The 22,575-nt window shown below is 40.2% G+C and overlaps 1 protein-coding gene across 2 annotated transcripts in view; it reads left to right on the top strand.

The window, feature by feature from the left end:
• The window catches only part of SEMA4G (semaphorin 4G), a 1,755,375-nt gene that overhangs the window by 1,385,003 nt on the left and 347,797 nt on the right, over positions 1-22,575 (top strand). The gene's annotated exons all lie outside the window — the stretch shown is intronic.

Raw genomic sequence — 22,575 nt, 5'->3', positions numbered from 1 at the left:
AGGAAGTGATGGAATCCGTTTGATCAGCAAATTTTGAAAACATGACAGTGGCCCTTGGATTGGAAAAGATAATTTTATAGTCCAGTCCCAGAAAACTGCAGTGCAAAAGATTTGTCAACTTATTGGATAGTTAAAAAAGTAAAAGATTAAAAAAATAAATAAAAGTTATAGAACAATTACACTTGATTTACATACTAGCAAGGTAGTGCTGAAAACCATCAGATTTAGAAACTGGTTTTAGAAGGAGCAGAGAAAATAGAGATCAAATTGCCAACATGTTGAATAATGAAGGCACAGGAATTGCAATAAAATGTTTACTACTACTCTTTTGACTATGTTAAAACCTTAGACTATGTTGACCATATCAAGCTGTGGCAAGTTCTTAGAGAACTGGGAATACCAAATCACCTTATTCATCTCTCATGGAACATGCATGCAGAACAAGAAGCAACAGAACTGAATATGCAGTCAGTGACTGGTTCAAGATGCAGAAGGGAGTAGGACAAGGATGTATATTGTCACCCTACTTACTTAAATTATCTGCCAAATGTCATGCAAAATACTGGCTGTACGAATCAGATGCTGGAATCAGAACTGCCGGGAGAAATATAGAGATGCATGTGATACCACTCTAATAACCGAAAGTGAGGAATGGATGAAGAGCCTATTGAAGAAGGTGGAAGTAGAAAGTGCAAAAGCCAGCATGTTACTCAGCATCAAAAAAATAAAATTATGTCATCCAATCTTATAACTTATTTGCAGATAGATGGGGAAGATGTACACTTAAAACTTTAGCTAGTGACAATCCCTTAACACAGATGCTGATGTCTTCTGTCTTGGGATCAGTACAGAAATCTTTCTGTTTTAGCCAGGAATTTTTTTCTTTTTTGGTTTTGCATTATAATTTGAGCTACTGAAAAGGATAGGTTGAAGTGTGTAATTTCTCTAATTAAAATAAGGAATCGATTGGTGATTTTTATGGTCAGAGGTAGGAGAAGTAGAGCCTTGACAGTCCATCTGGCCATTAGGGCCTGCAGAGAGATCTTGCTGATGAAGAAACATATCTGTAAAGGTCTAACAAGATCATAGGAATTCTCTAGAAAGGTCAGGATTATTGGGTAACACTCTGGTGCCAAGGTATACTACAAAATTAAGATGCTGTCATATTTTAGGGTAGAAGTTTCTTTACAAGTATTTCCATATGTCAGGTAGTTTGTAGCAAATCTTTCCAGGCAGTTTATCTAATGGTAGAGATGTAGATGTTCTTTGTGTTTCACTGTTGCAGTCATTACATTTGAGTAATCTGCTGGCAGGTTGTCCTCATTCGGCCTGAATAACAAAGTCTTGGGTCCTGTGTCAGTTGCTGTCCCTTCTTCCATCACGTCAGGTCGTCAGAGGTATAAAACATGTAGCCGACGCCATTTTCATCAGTCCTTCTTGCCGCGCTGTGCCTGAAGCAGAAGCAGTTCGCAAGTGCCGGTCGACCGACTCCTGAAATTTTCATTTTTGAGTTTCAGAACCGAAGTCAACTTAAAGCTGAGTACCCCATTGGGGAAACTTTTTCTTGCTCCTTACCAATGTCAGTAAAAGTTAATAATTGTATTACTTGTGGTAAGCAAATACCTCATAAGGATTTTCATTTGTACTGTATTCCTTGCCTAGGCCCTGATCACAACGTGCCTTGCTGTCGGTTTTGTGCTAAATTTAACCAATGTGCTATTAAGCGTCAGTATATTTTTGCATCTAAATATTTTGGCTCAAGATTTAATTATCCAGAAATGTCGTCGGTTAGCAATCCGACTACCGGAATTCACAAAAAAAGCAAAGAAAAAGACAGAGACAGACCGTCAAGGTCCAAAACCGATGACGAAGTTTCTCCTAAGCCAGTCGCTGGTTCGCTGTTACTCAGTGAGGTTCTTTCACAGCCCCTGATGCCTGCTACTTTTGAGTCGCAGGCCTCTACCGAGACCCATTTGGAGTCCGGTATGCCTCGAGATTCTCTAAGTATTGAACCCACGGATGTCTCTCCCTTGGATGGGTCCGGAGCCGCTGAGCAGGCACTGGCTTCTGAGGGTGTTTTCAGGCCTAAAGATTTGTATATTAAACCGACTCCATCATCAAAAATCAGGCCAAAACCTACTTCTATGTCTAAAAAAACGATGCATGAGCCACGTGTTCAGGCCCCTATGCCTAAAAAACAAATGATCAAAATGGCTGAGGATTTGATTACCTTGATCAGGGGTTTGCAACCCCCTCCTACTAAGAGGCCTAGACAAGGCACTGATTATGAATCTTCAGATCAGGTTTCCATTTCTTCTGATTCCTCTTCTGATCAGGAATTTTCTATTCCCCCTTATGAGGACTCTGATGCAGAATAATCCATCCCTTCTGCTTCTCCTCCTGAGGATTTTTCTTTTGGAGAAACTTTACATACCTTAAGGGAACATTTTCATTGGGAGAGTCAGGATTTCTCAGAACCCAAAAAGAGGCTGAGATTTTCTTCTTCCTCAGCATAGGCCTTTGGCTATTCTTCCTGTTTTAGACATTGTTGATGATAATGTCTCAGAATCCAGTATGGCTCCTGATTCCCTGCCTCCGGCTCCTAGTAAGCCAGACAGATATTACAGGGTTCCTGACTCCCACAAGTTTCTTTTCAAAAATCCTGCTACTGACCCTGAAACAATTTCACAGGGCCCCAAGGGTGTTAAGGCTTCTACTGCTAAAAATCCTACCCCTTCTGATGGGAGACTCCAGGGCGCTGGATAGTTGGGGTAAGAAGGTTTATACGTCTGCAACCCTGGCAATCAGGGCTTTAAACTGTCAATTTCATATGCTTAAATATCAACAGCATGTCATGGGCTTACTTAAACAGAAAATGATGTTGATTTCTGATTGTGTGGAAAATAGTTACAGGACTTATTGTATTCAGCTGAACAAGTTGGAAAGCATACTTTGCAATGTGGTTTTGATTCCTTGGAGATCTCTTGCAGGGCCGCTGTAACAGTATCTGCGATAAGAAGGCATGCTTGGCTCAAGGAGCAAAATCTGCCTGATCATGTTAAAGCTAAATTGTTGGATGCACCTTTACAACAGGACAGTCTGTTTCGTAATAAGGCAGAGAAAATTTTGAAAAAGGTGGAAGACAAAGCTAAATCTATGCAAACTGTAAAAGATTTCTTGCAAGTGCAGCCACCCAGGTTCAGTAGGCACTGGCCTACTAAGAATTGGTCCTTTCCAGTATCCAACAGAGTCACTCAGGTCAAACCCAGACACTCCAAAGGCTCCAGATTTCAGTCACAAGGAACTTACAGAACAAAAAATGGGGTGCCTCCACCTCCAAATCTGGAAGTAGCAAAGCACCCTCCTACGGTAAACAGTCTCAATGACTTTCCTCTGCCATTTCCAAGCACTTATCTTTTGGCAGCCCCTTTGGGGGGAAAACTAGCACTTCATGCTCAAAATTGGCATCTAATTACCCAGGACAGGTGGGTCTTAAATATAGTATCCCAGGGATACAGATTTCATTTCTGTACAATGCCAATTCCAAACGGATGGCCAGATCTGCCACCAAATCAGTGGGCAGAGGCTCAGAAACAAGTCATGTCCCTCATGGAAATGGGGGCTATTCAACCAGTACCAGAGAAGGAAAAAGGACAAGGTTTTTATTCAAGACTTTTCCTGGTACCCAGCAAAGACAAATCATGGCGTCCAGTTCTGGACTTATCCATTCTAAATACCTTCCTGGACATTCCAAAATTCAAGATGCTGACTCTACAACAGTTACTACCTATGCTAGGCAAGGATGCTTGGTTGGTAACTCTAGACTTAAAAGAGGCTTACCTGCATATCCCAATTAGGGAATCTTGCAGAAGATACCTCCGCTACAAAGCAGGCTATTTGCATTACCAGTTCTCTATACTGCTCTTTGGCTTATCTACTGCGCCCAGGGTCTTCACAAAGTGCCTGGCACCAGTGATTGTATTTTGTAGACAAAGAAACATTCAAATTTATCCTTATCTGGATGATTGTCTAATTCAGGCAGAAAACAAGGACACTCTTCTACAACATCTGGCGTTTGTAAAAAGGCTCCTAACATGCCTAGGGTACACCATAAATGAAAATAAATCACAACTGGTACCCTCTCAAATAATTACATTCCTGGGTGCAAGCTTGAATACAACTGCCTAGATGGCTTATCTCACGCCAGACAAACAAATTCAGTTGATAACATACTTCAAACAAATGGCCACAAAAACCCAGCTATCTGCAAGACAAATTCTGCAGTCCTTTGGGTTCATGGCTTCCTGCATTCTACTAATTCCATATGCAAGACTGCATATGAGGAAACTTCAATGGTACCTAAAAAGCTTATGGAGTCAACATTGTCACAGCCTGGAAACAATGATTCCTCTCATTCCTTGCCTGCAACAGGAGTTCCTATGGTGGGCAGAGGCCTGTCACCAAAACAAGGGACTGTCATTCATTCTACCCCCTGCCACCCAAACCCTGACTACAGACTATGCTTGGGGGCGCATCTGGCAGGGAGATGCATTCAGGGCGAATGGAGCCCAAATCAAATGCACCTACATATCAACCAGAAAGAAATGCTAGCTGTGCAGAATGCTCTGACAGCCATCAAGGACTTCCTTCATCCAAGACAACTACTGATAAAGACGGACAACACCACAGTTATGTGGTACATAAACAAGCAGGGGGGGTACCCACTCTTTCCCTCTTTGCAGACTAGCCATGGCCTTGTGGAACACAGCCTTGACTTACCAAATAAATCTACAAGCTCAATTCCTGCCAGGAAAGCAAAATATTCTGGTAGATGAACTAAGCAGAACTCTTATGGACCCACACGAATGGAAACTGGATCCACAAATCTTCAGAATGTTGACACGAAAATGGGGGAGTCCGGACATAGATCTTTTTGCCTCTCCCCAAAACTATCAGTTAGACAAATTCTGCACAAGAATTCATTACAAGAAAGCTTGGAAAGTGGATGCTCTATCCTTCAGCTGGAAAAGCCTATCAGTCTATGCCTTTCCCACTCTGCCTCTACTCTCCAAGGTTTTGCTAAAAGACAGGAAAAACCAAAAATGATTCTTAATTGCTCCAGACTGGCTTCGCCAACACTGGTACCCGCTTCTACGGAATATGTCACACTTTCCTCCGTGGTACCTGCCTCAGACACCTCAGCTATTGTCTCAACAGAACTGTCAAATTCAGCACACTCAGCTCTAAACTCTGAATCTTGCAGCATGACTAATCAACTAATTGCACCAGTCACATCTCTCAGTAAACCTATGATGGATGTCATCTTGGAGGCTAGAAGGCCTATAGTACTAGAAAATGTTATGCTGATAAATGGAAAAGATTCTGTGCCTGGAACCAAGCACAAGGAATAAACACAGCGATGCCCAATATTCCTCAGATACTGCAATATTTACCTGAGGTGCTTCACAAGGGCCTATCTTTTTCTTCTATAAAAATCCATGCCGCTGCCATCTCGGCTCATTACAACACAGAGCCTCCTCTCTTCTCTCCTCCCCTGCTAAAGCAGTACCTCAGAGGGGCCAAAAATTTGAGACCTCCCAGGAGAGCACCAACTCCTGCATGGAACCTCAGTTTTGTGCTGGAAAAACTCACCCTACCACCTTTTGAACCAGCTGCTACTGCTTACATAAAATTTCTTTCTTGGAAGACGGCCTTTCTTTTAGCCATCACTTCAGCTAGATGGATTTCAGAACTACAGGCTTTCATGGCAGTGGAGCCTTTCATTATCTTTTACCAGGACAGGGTGGCTCTCAGGACCAATCGATCCTTTATGGCTCAGGTGGTATCCAGTGTGGCTCTTAACCAGACCATTCATCTACCAATTTTTTTCCCAAATCCGCAAAACAAGGTGGAGCGGATTCTGCATTCATTGGATGTACACAGACAACTAAGATTCTACTTAAACAGTACAAAATCTCTAAGAAAGTTTGAGCAACTACTGGTGGCAATTGCTGCAGAGGCAGAGGGGAAGGCTATTTCAAAGCAGACTATTTCAAAATGGATAAGCCATTGCATTCGTTTCTGCTACATGCACCATGGTAAACCTGTCCCCAAGGGGATCAAATCCCATTCCACCAGGGTTGCATCTACTTCTGCAGCTTTTCTCCGGGGGTTCCTACCAGGGACTTTCTAGAAGCTGCTACTTGGAGCTCACTTCATACGTTCACCAAACATTACCATTTGTCTCTCTTTTCTAAATCCAGGACAGGCTTTGCCACTGCTATACTGCAGGCCCTTTTAACTGCTCCTAATGCTGTATAATTCCATCCTCCCATCCATAGCTTTGGGATTCTACCCAAATACAATGACTGCAACAGTGAAACACGAAGAATATAGTACAGTTGCGTACACTTACCATAAATGTAGATGTCCGAGTGTATTTACTGTTGCAGTCCGGGTTACCCACCCGCCAGCCCCCTTTTTCTCTCTTATTATACCTCTTCTTTCCTTATTATGCTCAAAACCCTTTTTGGTGTATTTGCTTTTAGTTGGAGGTAATTTTTTTGTGTTCTAAATTACATGCATATAATTTTATATATGTATATATATATATATATATATATATATATATATATATATATATACACACACATATATATATATATATATATATATATATATATATATATATATATATATATATATATATATATATATATAGATCAGGGGTGTCCAACCTTTTCAGTTGCAAGGGCCGCATTGAGTCAACAGAGATGGTCTGGGGGCAGACGGCAAGTGAGGACCAAAAAAAAAGGTCTCTCTCATAAACTGAAGAACAAAAAAAAAAAGAAAAAGTCTCTAACGACGCGTCATAAACTAAAGAGCAAATGACCCAAGGTATATGCGTACTAATACAAAGTCGACCCACTGGCTGTATTGTATGTGAATTTGAACAATAAATAAATTAATAAATGTAATCCAGTGTAATGCTGCATAAATGCAGTTCATGTATGGGGGACAGAAGGGCATGAAGAGCCATCCTGCAGCAGAAGTCAAACTCCAAACTAATCAGCATGTAGTAAAAATACATGTGAAAAAAAATTATAATCAATACAAAATCATTTTGAGACAGAAAGATGTATTCTGCTAAGAAATTAAACAAAAAAATTCCTATGATCTCACCACTAGAGCGTTGCACAGTTTGCAACCAGAAACTTTGCAATTTTAGCATTCTTCTTCCTAATATACTTCATATCTTACTGATGTGGATGCTGAAAGTTAGATTAACAACACAAAAAGCAATCAGCTGGTGTTAAGACAAATATCTCAGATACATTACTGGCCAATGTGAGGCAAGGTGTAATTACATGTTTGCTAAACCAGATCTTTGAAATGGAACTGCTTCAAAATGGTCAGTCTTACTCCTGAAACTTTTGTCTGTTATCAGAAATGGTGCTTTTTATGGACTTAAGCTAAGAAAAACACACACCTCCCAAGTGTACTTCATTATGAGGAACATTCCTCATTCTGAATTTTAGAAACCCCATGTTCCTCACAGTTCTGTACTGAAAGGGTCTATCACACATTCCGTCTTAAGACATTTGAACTGATATCCATGGTAAATAGAAATGAATCACATTAATTCATCAAAAGAACTTTTTGTATAAAGTAACAAAGTTAGCCTTCCCTTGAGCATCCCAGTTGAAGCTGTTAGTAAGTGCTTCACATACTGCCCACTTGTTCTATGTTGTGAGAGGTAGTGTTCCACAGAATGAGTGGTAGTGTCACATTCTGGAGATGAAAGGTTAGGCTCTATGACAGCACTTACTACTCTTAACAAGCATCTGTGTTTTAAACACTTCATCTTTACTCACACCTGTGCAATAAATAATTCTGTGACATGCCTGCTTACAATGCTATAAAACAGGAATAAATGGATTTTGCTACAAAAGTTATCATAGCCCTGCAGCATACACCTTCTATGTGCACAGCAGTAGACAGCCATCATACTAAGGGACATTTCTGTTACAACATCATCACGTTAACTTATTCACGTACAGTATGAGCATACACATGATGCACCAGTATAAAGCATTCATCTGGCAACATTTTTCTCTTACAACCACTTAACTGGAGTAAACTTCTCCACAGTGTGTATTATTTTCTGACAAACATCTGTATCGTGCATCTATTAAAATACATTCTCTTTGACTAAAACTTGTTCAGTGCATGCCTTGCTGTGGTCACCCTCTCCACATTCCTATTACAGTCACTTGCCAAACTACTGGAGGCTCTGTGCTATGTACTGTACCATGACATATTGCTTCAGAATACTCACTGATGAGAGATCAACACACCTCCCTTCAGATATTTCACTGTAACTCACACCTCAGCTCTCATATATATTTTATGATACAGCTGATGTCCGCCACATCAGAAGTACTGCACAGTGCTCTTCAGTAATATCATTGGTGTAGTTTGCACTTTTTGCTTTCATAGAAACAAGAAAAGGGTAAACAAAAAATAAAAAAAATCAGAGATGTAGATCTCCCAAAGTTTTTCTCATCACGTGTGCAGAGGATGCTACTTGTCCATCCATCCGTCCATTTCAGTACCTTTTTTATCCATATCATTGTGCCTGAATGTCGTAGTAAAAGAATCATATAGCTTAGCTTACCTTTTACTGGTGGAGATGTAGTCCGTGGGTAAAAATAAATAAATCCTCCTCACTCTGAGTCTTCTCTTTCATCGCCGTGATCTCACTCCTTCCTTCAGCTGAAACTTTACCGCAAATGTAAAAAACGACCGAACGGTGTTTTGGCGCATGCGCAGACCAGCTGAAAGACACTGTTGGCGCATGCGCAGAACAGCTTAAGGACGTGGACGTGAAAACACACGGAAAATAAGTGAAATTTCAATATAAGGGTCGCGGGCCGCATGGAAGAGCTCTGAGGGCCGCATGCGGCCCGCGGGTTGGACACTCCTGATATAGATAGATTTTTTTTTTTTACTCCCCTATTAAGGGGCACCTAACATCTGGGGCAAGAAAAACTGATTAAAATGGCGTCGGCTGCATGTTTTATACCCCTGATGACCCAACGTCATGGAAGAGGAGACAGCAACCAATGCAGGACCCAAGACTTTGTTATTCAGGCCAACTGAGGGCAACCTGCCAGCAGACAACCCAAATGTAATGACTTCAACAATGAATACACTCGAACATCTACATTTATGTTAAGTATACACAACTGTACTATATGGGAGCTATTCAACCAGTACCAGAAAAGAAAAAGGACAAGGTTTTTATTCAAGACTTTTCCTGGAACCCAGAAAAGACAAATCCTGGCGTCCAATTCTGGACTTATCCAATCTAAATACTTTCCTGGACATTCCAAAATTCAAGATGCTGACTCTACAACAGTTACTGCCTATGCTAGGCAAGGATGCCTGGTTGGTAACTCTAAACTTAAAAGAGGCTTACCTACATATCCCAGTCAGGGAATCTTACAGAAGATACCTCTGCTTCAAAGCAGGCTATTTGCATTATCAGTTCTCTGCACTGCCTTTTGGCTTATCTACTGCACCCAGGGTCTTCACAAAGTGCCTGGCACCAGTAATCGCATTTTGCAGACAAAGAAACATTCAAATTTATCCTTACCTGGACAACTGCCTAATTCAGGCAGAAAACAAGGACACTCTTCTACAGCATCTGGCATTTGTAAAAAGGCTTCTAACTTGCCTGGGGTACACCATAAACGAAAATAAATCACAACTGGTACCCTTTCAAAAAATTACATTCCTGGGTGCAAGCTTGAATACAACTGCCCAGATGGCTTACCTCACGCCAGGCAAACAAATTCGATTGATGACTTACTTCAAACAAGTGGCCACAAAACCCCAGTTATATGCAAGACATATTCTGCAGGCCTTGGGGTTCATGGCTTCCTGCATTCTTCTAATTCCATATGCAAGACTGCATATGAGGAAACTTCAATGGTACCCAAAAAGCTTATGGAGTCAACACTGTCACAGCCTGGAAACAATTATTCCTATAATTCCTTGCCTGCAGCAAGAGTTCCTATGGTGGGCAGAGGCCTGTCACCAAAACAAGGGACTGTCATTCATTCCACCCCCTGCCACCCAAACCCTGACTACAGATGCATCAGACTATGCTTGGGGGGGGGCATCTGGCAGGGAGATGCATTCAGGGCGAATGGAGCCCAAATCAAATGCACCTGCATATCATCCAGAAAGAGATGCTAGCTGTGCAGATGCTCTGGCAGCTTTCAAGGACTTTCTTCATCCAGGGCAACTACTGATAAGGATGGACAACACCACAGTCATGTGGTACATAAACAAGCAGGGGGGTACCCATTCCTACCCCCTTTACAGACTAACCATGGCCTTGTGGAACACAGCCTTGTCTTACCAAATACATCTACAAGCTCAGTTCCTGCCAGGAAAGCAAAATACTCTGGCAGACAAACTAAGCAGAAATCTTACGGAGCCACACGAATGGAAACTGGATCCGCAAATCTTCAGCATGTTGACACACAAATGTGGGAGCCCAGACATAGATCTTTTTCCCTCACCCCAAAACTATCAGTTGGACAAATTCTGCACAAGAATCTATCACAAAAAAGCTTGGAAAGTGGATGCTCTATTCTTCAGCTGGAAAAATCTATCAGTCTATGCTTTTTCCCATCTGCCTCTGCTCTCCACTGTATTACTAAAAGCCAGACAGGAAAAAACAAAAATTTTTCTGATTGCTCCAGACTGGCCTCGCCAACACTGGTACCCGCTGCTACACAATGTGTCACACCTTCCTCTGTGGTACCTACCTCAGACACGTTATCTACTGTCTCAGCAGAACTTTCAAATTCTACACACTCGGCTCCAAACTCTGAATCTTGCAGCATGGCTAATCAACTAATTTCACCAGTTACATCTCTCAGCAAACCTGTGGTGGATGTCATTTTGGAGGCTAGAAGGCCTAGCACTAGAAAATCTTATGCTGATAAATGGAAAATATTCTGTGCTTGGAATGAGGCACAAGGAATAAGCACAGAAATGCCCAATATTCCTCAGATTCTGCAATATTTAACTGAGATGCTTCACAAAGGCCAATCTTTCTCTTCCATAAAAATCCACGCCTCTGCCATTTCAGCTCATTACAACACAGAGCCTCCCTTCTTATCCCCTGCTAAAGCAGTATCTCCGAGGGGCCAAAAATTTAAGACCTCCCAGGAGAGCCCAACTCCTGCATGGGATCTCAATTTTGTGTTGGAAAAACTCACCCTGCCTCTTTTTGAGCCAGCTGCTATTGCGGACATAAAATTTCTCTCTTGGAAGACAGCTTTTCTTTTAGCAGTCACTTCAGCTAGAAGGATCTCAGAACTACAGGCTCTCATGGCAGTGGAGCCTTTTATTATTTTCTACCCGGACAGGGTAGCACTCAGAACCAATCCATCCTTTATGCCTAAAGTGGTATCCAGTGTGGCTCTTAATCAGACCATTCATCTGCCAACTTTTTTCCCAAATCCACAGAACAAGGGGGAGCAGATTCTACATTCATTGGATGTACACAGACAATTAAAATTCTACTTGAACAGGACAAAATCTCTAAGAAAATCTGAGCAACTACTGGTGGCATTTGCTGCAGGAGCAGAGGGAAAGGCCATCTCAAAGCAGACAATTTCAAAATGGATAAGCCATTGTATTCGTTTCTGCTACATGCATCATGGTAAACCTGTCCCCAAGGGGATCAGATCCCATTCCACCAGGGCTGCATCTACTTCTGCAGCCTTTCTCAGAGGGGTTCCTACCCAAGACATTTATGAAGCTGCTACCTGGAGCTCATTTCATACGTTCACCAAGCATTACCATTTACCTCTCTTCTCTAAGTCGAGAGCAGGCTTTGCCACTGCTGTCCTGCAGGGCCTTATAGCTGCTCCTAATGCTGTACAACTCCATCCTCCCAACCATAGCTTTGGGATTCTACCCAAATGTAATGACTGCAACAGTGAAACATGAAGAACATAGTACAGTTGTGTACACTTACCGTAAATGTAAATGTTGGAGTGTATTCACTGTTGCAGTCCTGGTTACCCACTCGCCAGCCCCCTACTTTTCTCTTTCTACACCTCTCTTTTCTGTTGCTATGCTCAAAAGCCTTTTGTTGTATTTGCTTTTATTTGGAGGTGTATTTTTTTGTGTTCTAAATTACATGTATGTGTGTATATGTATATATATATATATATATATATATATATATATATATATATATATATATATATAGCTCCCCATTTGAGGAGCACCTGACATCTGCGGCAAGAAACACTGATGAAAATGGCGTTGGCTGCATGTTTTATACCCCTGACGACCTGACTTCATGGAAGAAGGGACAGCAACTGACGCAAGACCCAAGACTTTGTTATTCAGGCTGACTGAGGTCAACCTGCCAGCATATCACCCAAATGTAATGACTGCAACAGTGAATACACTCGAACATCTACATTTATGGTAAGTGTACACAACTGTACTTTCTGGTGCAAGGGGAAACTAGATGTGTGTGTGTGTGTGTGTGTGTGTGTGTGTGTGTGTGTGTGTGTGTGTGTGTGTGTGTGTGTGTGTGTGTGTTTGTGTTTGTGTGTGCCTATATGTATGTATGTATGTATGTAGTGGCTTTGTTTTTTTTCCACAGGATCTGTAATATATATTCTGAATAGTTTTGTGACCCCATTGAGTTTTCAAAACATCCTTTCTGCTTCTTTTGGAATACTGGTTTTGGGGAGGGTTGGAGCAATTATAATTCAGCACCAATGGCATCCTTAATGTTAGTAGCCAGAAATGCTGTGACCAGAAAATAGAAATCTCAAGTGAACTCGAGGATGTCAGGGCTTAAAGCAGAAATCTGTGAATATGAAAGGATATCATACTCTCCCAGAGGAAGACAGAGCCCTTTCAATAAACTAGTTCCCTGTTTGCTACATCTAGATGCAGAATAGGCTGCTGGAAGTCTGTATTTTGGATCTTACTCTATCTTGATGAGACCTCCCTTAACAGCTATCTGCTAACCCAATTAGTTTGACTGGGATTGTAAAGTTATGCATTGGAATTTGTTAGTAGCCTGGCTCTGTTATTGTCCTAGCAGTGCTAATGACTGAGCATCTTAATTGATACTGCAGGATCATTTAGTTTCTGTCATGCTCAGTACTCTAGGTTTATCTCTACTCATCTGTAGTTCAAAACAATTGCAGAAAATGAATTAAATAGCTTTTTGATATATTTTCTTCTGTTTTATGTATCTTATTGCTGTTGAAACTGTTACCCAACCTTTTTATTTAAAAATTCAGATGTGAACTACTTTGTAATATGTTCTGTTTAGCTGGAAATAATTACAGTAGAGTCCCGTTTATCTGACCTTCAGTTGTCCGACAGAAAGTGAATGCTGCGGAGTGTATGCGCACTTGTACAAAGTTTTACCACGTGCTAGCCAACACATGTGCCTTGACTTCGCCATTGTTCAGACTGTACTGTATTGTAGCATAGTGCATTTTTCTGCAATCAGTGTTAGAAAATGTCAAATGAAAAGCGAAAGAAAGTGATTCTTACACTTGACCAGAAACATGATGCATTAAAAAGGCTAGACAAAGGCGAGTCAATGCAAAAAGCTACCTCTGATTTAGGCATTGGGCGAGCAACTGTTGGTGACAGGAAACTAAATGGAGGTAAACACGAAAAGTGGGGTACTACTTGTGCCTCAAAGGAAGGACTCCAGAAGAGAAAAAAACAATGAGAAAATCTAACTACAATAAAGTGAGTGAGGCATTGTTTTTGTGGTTTACCCAACAAAGAGAGAAAGGTACACCTATATTGGTCCCCTTCTTGCAAGAGAAAGCATTGTTTTTCCAAAAACAGTTAAATGAAAGTGATCCTGATTTTACAGCAAGTGCAGGCTGGCTGGATTGGTGGAAAATGATACGGAGTGAGGCAGCTTGATATTTGTGGTGAGAAATTATCAGCACAGTCAGGGCTAGTCGACAATTTTAGTGCAAAAATTCGTAGTCTCATTGACAAAGAAGGATTATCAGGTGAGCAGTTAGACATTTGAGATGAAACAGACCTAAACTATAAAATGCTTCCTTCGGCATCTCTTGCTTCTCAGACTGAAGTGTCAGTGCCTGTTATAAACAAAGCAAGGAGAGAGTTACTATACTGGCTTGCAGTAACGCTATGGGTAGCCACAAAATGAATCTTGTTTTGATTGGAAAAGCTAAAAAAAAAAAAAAACACAAGCATTTAAGAAACTATCCCTTAATGCTCTACTGGTTTGCTATAGAAATCAAAAAACTGCATGGATAAATGCAGAAATTTTTAAAAACTGTTTTTTTTCAAAGAGTTTGTTCCTTTTGGGGAAAAGCATTTAAAGTCCGCCAGTTTGCTGAGGAAATAGTTTCTCATCCTTGGTAATGCTCCATCTCATCCTGATGGGTCTCAACTACATAGTGGGGACATAAGGACAATTTTTCTTCCAACCAATGGATCAAGGTTTATTACAGTGTCTAAAAAAAAAATCACCGTTGTAAGCTTCTTACAGCACTTTGAGGCAATTGATTAGGCCAATGGGCTACTAGAAAAAACTTCGAAAAGTTGATTTAAAAGATGTGATTTATTGGATTGCTCAATCGTGGGAAGAAGTTGAATCACAAACCATTACGAGGTCATGGAGGAAGTTGCTTCCTGAACATGAAAGCTCAGCAGTTGATACTGAAGTCATTCCGGAACACAATGAAAATTTAATTTTGTTGGTACAACAAATTCCAGGATGTGAAAATGTGAGCAATTATGACATACAAGAATGAATAAACAAAGACAAACAATATCAACTGACCGACAAAGATATATTAATGCTTGTAAATGGGAATGAGGGTGATGCCACTGAATAGACTGACACTGAGGAGAGAACAGAGAAAATCAGTCACTCTGACGGAGTAAAAGCAATTGAAGCAACCCTAAGGTATGTGGAACAGCAATCCGAGGCAATCAGTACTGATGGCGTGTTACTTCAGCATTGGCATGAACTATCAGCAACTAAAGAGATGTGATTCTATAAAACAAACCACGATAACCATTTTTTTTTACCAAGTAACTTGCATCTAAAGTACGTATTACATTGCAATAAATACAGTACAGTAAAATGTTTTTTTTTTCCTTGAAAGAGTTTACAGTACAGTATTTGAGAGTTTTTTGCTGAAAGAGTATAATAGTACTGTTTGAGTGTTTGTTGAAAGAATATGTTTACAGAGGGTAGTTTAACTACAATCTCATTTTTAGTGTGTATTCTAATTACAAACTTGAGTGGTTCCGGGTTATGCGACATTCCTGGTTATCTGACCACCCCTCGGTATTGTTTAGGTCGGATAAACAGGACTCTACTGTACTTGTATTGTCAGCACTTTGTATTTCTGAACATGAGTGCGCATCATTTACAGTTGCATATAGAATTAGACAATCTGTGTTGTGTTCATGTATTATGTTTTTTTGTCTATGTTTTTGATTTTAGTAAATATCTAAAAAATGAGGAATTTTGATAAAAATTCCATCTTTTTCCCATCTTACTTTGAATATTGTTCATGGAGAGAGAAGTATTTATACTACAGCATTTACTAATAGGTGTTGTTTCTTTCAAAAGTTTTTAAAACAAAAAGAAAACTTAGTGCTTACAAGTGTTTATATCACTCCGCACTGCTGTTAATGTAAATTATTTTCAAACTTTGGTAACTTGTGTTAGTTCAATGGCATAAAGGCAAAGCCCTATGACTCGAGACTGATCACTAGAGGAGCTGAAGTTAGATGAAGGGAATGAGAGGCCAGCCTTACTGCTGGCACTTCTCAGAGTGATTTGTACATTATAGGCAGAATGCTGTCCTCCAAGGGCATGTGCTTAAAGCTGTTGAACTGCTGATGATAGTCTATATAAGGCATTTATGCACATCAGGGGGTGGGGCTTCCAGGTCGTTTCCCAGCCTGGGGACTGCTAGGGTCCTGTGTTAAAAATAGGATGCCCAGTCTGTTGGAGATTGAAGCCAGGCCATCAAGTTGTAGGGATTAGGGAGGCACTGTGACCTGTGTGCCTGCTGCAGTGCATACATGGGTGAAGCAGATTACAACTTCCATAGCTGCCTGAGTTGTGCAACAACTATTGTTGGCTGTATCTCCTTAAGTGGCATTGGATGAGTCTGATATATAGGGAAATTCAAATGGGCTAAAGACCTGTGGGAGTGGAGCCAGGGGCAGCTTGTTCTATCAGACTGCAGGACTGCAACCCCCAGCTGTAAAAAGAAAGGAAAAGAATTAAAAAAAAAAAAAATAATTAGTATACTGTTGTATACTGGCTGCTTAGCTGCGAGTCCGACTGACTCGCTGATAAAGTTGTTAAAGTCCCGGAACTCGAACTACGCATGCGTGCTCAATGAGTTCCAAGTTTGAAAAACAAAATTGTTTCTGTAAATCTGGACTGCTGTTAAACCGGTCCTGATTAAGAAGAGAAGGCATCAGTGTACAGATGCTCAGAAGTCTATGCGGTTTGTAACTGCAGTAAAGTGGAAGAGGATCAGACGGCCATGTCCACAGTCACATACATGACATGGAGGCTACTGATTGGTTCTCAGCTCTCGCCCTCTTCCTGCGCTTTGTATGCTGGGAAAAAGAGAGCGAGAAATAGTCAGCAACAGTACTACTTGAGTTTGGAGGAGTTTGTTCGATCGATCAGACACACTAGTGACTGACAGGCAGAAGAGCAGTGCACCTTGTTTGACCTGGCTGTGGTGTTGGATAAAAAGACAAGAGGTGAGCGCTTCAGCTGAAAAGGAAGGAGGAAAGGATGGAACTGAATAAATTTTAGCAGGTAAGGTTAGTAAAGGTGAAGGAGGATGCAAAAAAAAAGTTGTAGTTTTTTTATTTTTTTTTTATTGTTGCAATAATTCTTAAGTTGTACTTAGTTGGTGGCTTGCTTACATAATTATATAATTTAAAACCGTCTTTCTTGTGTCTTAAGATAGCAAAGTTCTAAATTACTGATGTTCAGACCTCTCTCTCTGTGTGTAAATGTATTCCTCTGCACCCTTACAGTTGAATTCTGTGGTTTCGCCAGTCAGGCTGTAATGGTGTCTGCTGAGATGCAAGGAAAATGTTTGAATTCCTGTATGCATTTTGTAGATACCTGTTAACGGTAGAAAATATTGCTTTAGCACATACCTCTCCCAACGGCCCTGATTTTGCTTAAGGTTCTTAATTTGTTTTTCTAGTACTGTTGCCCTGTCCCCATAAAACTTCATTTTCAGCTAAATTACTGTCTGTTACAGTCAGGCAATAATGTTATGCATTAGAGTTTCATGCTTCTTATTGTTTATAAAATGCATATTGATGCAAAACCTGCTGTTATATTAGCTTTTAAATTTAATTAGTGCGATATTTAAAACTGTCACTGATTATAGGGCTTCGTCAAGAATTCTTGAGCAAAGAAGTTGAGATGTATGATTTGGCGTTAACAATACCAGTTTTTCATCGTTGTTTGTTCATGCACCTCTTTATTTCTCCTCAAATGTTTATTGATTATCTGATCAGCTCAGGGTATGCCCCCTCCCAGTTCTTGGTTGGATGTGTTCGATTAGGAACCAGTTAAATCAACTGTCTACAAGCACAAACTTTTTTAGTTACTGAATATTTTCACTGATTGAGTCTGAATGCTACTGAAAGTGATGAAGCCAGATTAAAGTAATCACTTCTCTTAGGTCGTTTTTTTTTTGCGTGGGTGGGGGGGTAGTTATTGTCCACACCTAAGGAGCTAAGTCCATCGTGTAAGATTTCTGCCGCACAATTCTCCTGTCTGAACTATACCTCTCAACTGTCCCAATTTTCGCAAAAATATATAGACTTTTGCTTCTTAATTTTGGTTTGATCCTCATAATATTTGTAGTTTTCTAGCAAATCATTTAGGAATGAAGTCACTAAATAATGACAGACACTGAGTTTCAGACTTCATACCCTTTAGAAAAGTGCATGCTAAAGCAAGACCTGTTGTTCTGTCAACTGCCTAAGTTTATACAAGAGCAATTTTTAGTACTGTTTAATTGTTCCCCCACTATATTTGACCTTGTCCAGATTTCCTGCGTTGAGAGGTTGAGAGGTACACACAAATAAATCGCTTTATAGAATTAGGTATATCCAGACCTCTCAGCTGTCCCCTGATTTTGGCACAAAATGTTGCTTTCCTCTAATAATCCCTCCACAAAATGGCAATTTTGGAAGAAAACGTAGAAGGTTTACACTTAATAAATAATTGTAAAGAGCAGAGTTATAGATTACTTTTATTTCAGAAATGCATGTAGAGTCTCTTATTTTGTCAGCTGCTCAACTTAACAGTACTAATATTAAAAAAGTGTCCCTTCTTTGACAGGTTCCCAGCTGTATTGTGTGTCTATTTTATGTTTTTGTATCACATTTTTGGTCCGTTTTTCATAAAATTGTGGTTTTCTGGCAAATTAGTGGCAATTCATTAAAGATTTAAGTGAGAAAATAATGACAGACATTTGAGTTTCAGATTTCATGCCCTTCAGAAAGTTCATACTATTGCAAGACCTACTATTCCATTATCTTTCTAAGTTTATAAGAGCAATATTTAAAAATTGTCTTTATTTTTGGGCCTTTGTCCCACTTCTATTTATGGCTTTGTCCAGATTTCTTGCTCTGAGGTTGAGAGGTATGACAAATGTGTCAGGGTCATCACCATCAGCCAGAGACATTTCAAATTGTCACATACTTATTGTTCCCCACTCCTCCATGTAGTGACTCTGGATGAGTCCAAGCAAGGCAAGGAGCAGTTATACAGTGTAAGTGTGCAGAGTATCCCTCTATCCAAGGTAGACACAAGTACTACAGTGGCTTTTCATCTGTCCTTGATTTTGCAGAATGTTCTGGTTTTCTGTCATATTTTTATACTGTTGATTTATGCTTCTTATTATTCAGAAAATGCATGTTGCAGTGCCTGTTGCTCTGTGTTTAAGTAGCAATGCTTTAATGACCATCAGGTAAACTTGTCTGAGATTGTAAGATGTAAGTAAGCTATAATAAGCATATTGTTAAAGAATCATCAACATTGAAAGCCTTTTTGCTGTTGCCATGCAGAGAATATTTACATAACTAGATAACGTAAAAGCCTTAGGTATTGAAATGCATATGACAGTATTTGTAATAAAGGACAGGATTACAGTATTTTCAGAAGCTCGTTACATTTGTTGGAGACTTACAGTCATCTTTGCAGGCTTTACCCGTAAACTAAACAGAATGCCAATCTATCATGTGTGGTCCATAACCTGTGCAGTAATCCTTTAAGCAGTCTATCTTGAACTTGTTTTTTATTTGCTGTTCATTTTTTACTTTGATCATGTTTTCCCCATAAAACAACTAGACAGTTGTCAGGCAGCAGGCCTTTTCCGGATAAGAAACATTTTTACATGTGGGATTATCACAGAGATTGCTATTTTCAGCATGTTGCTTGGTACTTTTATAAAGCTGAATATAAATTATAATTAGAACTACAGTGCAAGAAGTGCTTTAAGTTGAGTGCCAATTGTTTTTTATACTTGATTTTGACTGGCATTCCAGTAATGTATTTTGAAAAGTAATTTATTTTTTCATGTCTCTCAACCTTTTTGTTTCCATCTAGATATTAAGTAAGCTGTCATGTAGCCAATGCATTGAAATATATTTTTTTCTTCTCCACTTCGTTTTGTCTTGATTGGACTCTCATAATGACGATTTGGCACCCAGGGCAGGGTATTTAATTAGTCCCTTTTTTGTGATTTTTGAGCATAGCTCCAACCCTTCCCATTGGCCTCACCCATTCAGCTGTCTCGTGCAGCCCCCCTTTGATTTGAAGTTACCAGCCACCACTGGAGTGGAGGTTGATGGTTTGCATTTGTGGAAGAAAAAAGTATATATTCTGTCACATATCATCTACTCAGAGGCAATCTCTGCTTAACATACAAGGCCATGTCAAACCCAGAGTTGTTGGACATTCTACACTTAAAGAAATACCAATCCCTCAGAGCCACACGCTCCAGGGATCTAAACCTTGTCATCACAATAAACAAAACATGCTGGAGGGATAGGGTCCTGACCCAGAGACTCCCCAGACTCTGGAATAGGCTGCCCATACATGTCAAGCAGAACTCCTCTTTGGCCCACTTCAAAAGAAACCTTGACAATTGGATGGGAGAAAGGAATTTCACCCCAGGGATCACGTCAGTCGCCCTGCTAGACAGGGGTCCAGGGAAGTAAATAGTGTGGGAAGAAATAGCCATGGAATTGTTATGGCTAGGCTTGTATAAGCCCTAGGGCTGATAGCCTAGTACCAACCTATGAACCTATACTTAAAAATGTAGTTTCTAGACTTCTTTTCATGTCATCATTAAACTTCTTCTTTCAGCTGCTCCCATTAGGGGTCGCCACAGCAGATCAACTGTTTCCATTTATTCCTGTCCTCTGCATCTTGGTCTGTCACACCAACCACCTGCATGTCCTCTCTCACCACATCCATAAACCTTATCTTAGGTCTCCCTCTTTTCCTGTTACCTGGCAGCTTCATCCTTAGCATCTTTTTCCCAATATACTCAGCATCCCTCCTTAACACATGTCCAAACCAACATAATCTTGCCTCTCTAGCTTTGTCTCCAAACCTTCCAACCTGGGCTGACCCTCTAATATACTTATTCCTAATCCTGTCCATCTTCGTCACACCCAGTGCAAATCTTAACATCTTCAACTCTGCCACGTCAAGCTCTGACTCCTGCCTTTTTGTCAGTGCCACTGTCTCCAACCCATATAACATAGGCGGTCTCACTACCCTCTTGTAGACCTTCTGTTTCACTCTTACTGGTACTCGTCTGTCACAAATCACTGCTGACACTCTTCTCCACCCAATCCATCCTGCCTGAACTCTCTTCTTCACCTCTCTTCCACACTCAATATTACTCTGAACTGTTGATCCCAAGTACTTAAACTCATCCACCTTCGCCACCTCTACTCCCTCCATCCTTACGCCACATCTACTCCCTGCATCCTCATCATTCCTCTATCCTCCCTCTCATTCACACACATGTATTCTGTCTTAGTCCTGCTGACCTTCATTCCTCTTCTCTCTAGAGCATATCTCCACCTCTCCAGGGTCTTCTCCACCTGTTCCCTACTCTCACTACAGATCACAATGCCATCTGCAAACATCGTAGTCCACTGGGACACCTGTCTGATCTCGTCTGTCGACCTGTCCATTACCATTGCAAATAAGAAAGAGCTCAGAGCTGATCCTTGATGTAATCCCACCTCCACCTTAAACGCATCCGTCACTCCCACCGCAGACCTCACTGCTGTCACACTACCCTAGTACATATCCTATACCACTCTTGCATACTTCTGTGACACTCCTGATTTCCTCATACAATACCACAACTCCTCTCTAGGCACCCTGTCATATGCTTTTTCTAAATCCACAAAGACACAATGCAACTCTCATGTCATCATTAAGTTGTTGAAAAAACATTAAAAACCTGAAAGACCAACACCAGTAGACTTTTAGTAGAATCTAGAACAGAAGCTGCTGTTAAAAAAGGGATAATGAGTAGGGCATATACATTATTAAATGCTAACTATAGGAATTTTTCAGAGGAGATTAGAAAGGATGGGAAAGAGAGATTAGATATGGCTCCCAAATATGCAACAATGTATAGAAGATTTAGATCTTTATAAGTGTTTTCATAGGTATTTTATACCGTAAGCATACCACAAAGAATTTATCATCCAGTAGATTGCAAAGGTTGGAGGAGTGATTGGGAAGAAAGAGGTAATTGTGAACATATTGTCTGGGAGTGTAATGAGTTGGCAGACTTCAAAGTTTCCCTGCAGATTACTCTGCCAAAGTACTAGGTAAGCAAATTGGTGTAACTAAGGAAATGATTTTTTGAGCTGTGATGCAAAATCACAACTGCCTGGACATAGTAAGGCGTTGCTGAACTTAATCTTTGTGGTTGCCAAAAATAAATTACTAGAAATGGAAATCTAAGTATAATCCAGCTATACTTGAAGAAGTGAATATAGTAATAGAGATAAAAGAATTGGAAGTGGGATCTTTAGAAAAGGGTAGGAGCAAATTACATTGAAAACAGAGAATTGTGAGAACAATGCATGTATAGTAATGTTTTGGAGGAGGAATGACGTTTAAGGGAAGTCAGAAATTAAATGAGCTATGTAATGTTTGACTGACAATGATTGTATAGATTATCATTAATGTATAATGTTTGTAACTGCAAATATGTCAGTTTCATTTGTTCTTATTTATATAAATGTATGATTGCCTATGCCATAAGTGATAACTTAATAAAGATGTTTCTTTAACAAAAATGATTGCTGCAAGAAATTATTATATGCTTAGGAATTAGATGATGGTAGATGATGGCCTTCTATACAATGTTTTCAGCAGTCACACATCCATTGATGTGCTTAACCATGACTATTAGT

Source organism: Protopterus annectens, chromosome 14.part0 (genome assembly GCF_019279795.1).
Source record: "Protopterus annectens isolate FY-2018-M chromosome 14.part0, PAN1.0, whole genome shotgun sequence".
NCBI classification, from domain to species: Eukaryota; Metazoa; Chordata; order Ceratodontiformes; family Protopteridae; genus Protopterus; species Protopterus annectens.
Note: the sequence above shows the minus strand (reverse complement) of the source record. Positions and strands in the feature narration are given on the sequence as shown.